This window comes from Bactrocera oleae, chromosome 6 (genome assembly GCF_042242935.1).
Source record: "Bactrocera oleae isolate idBacOlea1 chromosome 6, idBacOlea1, whole genome shotgun sequence".
NCBI classification, from domain to species: Eukaryota; Metazoa; Arthropoda; class Insecta; order Diptera; family Tephritidae; genus Bactrocera; species Bactrocera oleae.
In genome coordinates, this window is record NC_091540.1 from 73,390,157 (window position 1) to 73,393,061 (window position 2,905).

Sequence of the window (2,905 nt, forward strand, 5' to 3'; positions counted from 1 at the left end):
AGCCCTTAAAAGAAGGGCTATCTGTGAAACATGACACCAAATGAAATAGTAAATAAACGAATTTCACTGTTTTTCTAAATTTTAGTATGTGCAAAATACCAACAACAATTCCATACTTGACTATAACTTTGGGCCACACATTAAATGGAGAACTTGGAAAGCTGCGAGCAAAAACCTTCGCTTTAAACTCATGTTACGGACATTTTCTGCTCAGTTTATTGCGGAATTTTTCTTCGCTCTTTGATATTTGCTGCCTTAGTTAGGCAACAATTTCGTATGTGTGTGTGTGTGTGAGCATGTTGCGAAGATTGCAACTAGTTCAACCGCTGAAGTCCAAAACAAAAAAAACACAAACAAAAAACAACAAAGCAGCTGTTCTTTTATGTTTTTCTTCTTCGGCGTGCGCCGTAAAGTATGCAACGACTTTAAACGGATAAAACGTGAGGGTGGCCAAGCGGGAAACCAGGAGCATGAATAAATGAAAGACCGATTGAGTGAGTAGGTGTGTGCGAAAGTGAGCTCGTGAATGAGGGAATATAAAGGAAGTATAAAGGTAGCAGCGTGTGTGCCGGCGTGAGCGAGGCGGGAGCGCTGCGCAGCGCACAAGTGTGGTGTGGATTTTATGACTAAGTGGCCAAGTAGCTGGGTTCGGTGTTACAAGTCGAAATGCAAATTTCCGCACAACATGCTGAAATGCAATGAAGTTAAAAGCTAAACGAGCGGTGCGAGTGTACGAAATAACAAATTTGAAAAAAGCTACAACAAAAATAAGCAACAACAACGACGACTGCCAACGGCTAGACGCTAAGTTTGCAACAAAACTGTTTGGTTTAAAGCAACTTTTTTGATGTGGATGTGTGCAAGTGTATATTTGCCTGGCTAGTGGTCCGTTATACGTTTGTGAGCTTAACTACGCGGCGCTTGATTCCGTATGTATTGGTGTGCCAACATCGCGCCGCGTGGTGCAAGCGAAAAGTTGCCTGCGAATTGAAACATCTTTCGAATATTAAGTGTAAAATAGCACTTAACTAAAATGTCTGCACGCACATACACACACATACATTGGCGCATCTGCATGCAAGCACGAGCCAGCGCGCAATATGCACTTGTCGGTAGACAATCTGTCAGTGCAATGACGTGGCGAATAGTTCGGTACACAGCAACATTACAACATTACAACAATGCAACAATGCAACTAGCAACTTAAAAGTGCTAGTTAGAAACAATTGTGGAAATTCCGCTATCATTGCGTTGCGGTTATGCCGGCTTACACGCCACCACCGCCAGCTGAGGTGCGGATTGTTTGAATGCTTTTCGCTCATAAATGTTTATTGGTTAATGCAATGGAAAGAATGCGCAAATGGCGAATGAACGAGTAAGCGAGTAAGCGAGCAGACGAACGAACGCCAGCTGCGAATGGCGTCAGAAAGGTAACATTTTAATGAAGTCACAAACACCGACAGTGGATATGGATTTTGTGTATTAAACTGTTTAGCTGAGTCGTGTGACTGTACCCTCACCCTTGCCGCTAGTATTTTTATTAGCGCCGGTTCCACAGCTAATGTGCATGCAGTATGTGCTTTGAGTATGTGTGAGTTGCACTTATGACGGGGCCGCAACTTCCTAGAATCAAAGTGTTGGCAACATTTCGAGTTAGTAAATCCTCATTTGCATACTTGCTGTTGCCATTATGTGGAGTACAAGGAATTTTCCCGCTTACTGAAATTGAGATTGAAATGTTACTCATACGACACGTCCAACAACTTTAATCACTAACGAAAATGTGTCACTTCCAAGCGCAGTGCGTCACAACTTTAACTCCAAATAATTACTTCGCTTTAAACTGTCAGATGAACTACCGTATTCCGCTTGGCACCGGCAGTAATAACTTGCCACCGCACCTTAAATCAATCGCATTTGCGCCGGTAATAAAATGAAAAGTATTGGCAGTGCCACTTAGCTTCGACCTCGGCAAACTTGGCTTATCAATATAATGTGGACTTTCCGCCATACAAATGAGAAGAAAGTAGGAAATGGCTTTTAGAGAAAGCTTTCTTGTCAACAGTTTAGAAGAGGTAAAGGATAACGGCACTTAAAAAGGACATCGGTAATATTACACATCCTATTCACAAGCTTGATCAAACGATGGCTTAATAAGCGCAAAATAAATTTAACTTTTCCGGCGCGTTCAAACAAATTCAATTGCTCTGCGATGGATGTGAGCAGCGGCCAGACTCTAAGCCTCGCCATCGCACAAAGCCGGAATAATAAGCTGCCATGGGTATAATGGAATAACGGCAGGGGAACGCGTGGTAACACAAACTGCAGTGTTCACAAAAGCCGTCATTTTATGAATCCATATACCACGTTCAACAGTTCATAAAAAACGTTAGAATTAGCGCTGAAGTTAAGCACCGGCTGTGGTCTCAGCACCACTGGCTGACGCTATTCTACACACGCTGCCCATTTGTGCTGCAGTTTGTGAGGTCATGCAAGTGGACTGCCCCGCAAGCTCCGTTACCTTTCTCTTGTTGATTTACAGCATTACGGTACTGCATTTGAATGTAATGAGACAGTGACAAATGATGGCAAAAACTTCAGCCCAACTCCAAGCTCTGCTCACCAAATGATGATAAGCAAAAATGTATGCTTCCTAGTAGTGCTAAACAAGTGCAAAAATAACAATAACAATAGCAAGAAAGCTGGTGACGTACCGCTTGCTTACTTGCCTCGCTCTCTGTTCATCGTTTGTGCGTCTGCTTGGTTAAATGCTAAGTTAACGGTTTAGTTGGCCGGGTGAACGGATGGATGGATGAATGGATGGATGGTTGAATGATCAGTTGGATGACGTCGCAAGTTTCGGGAGCTCTTGTTGCTGACTTCCGCTTAGCTGCTGGATGAATGA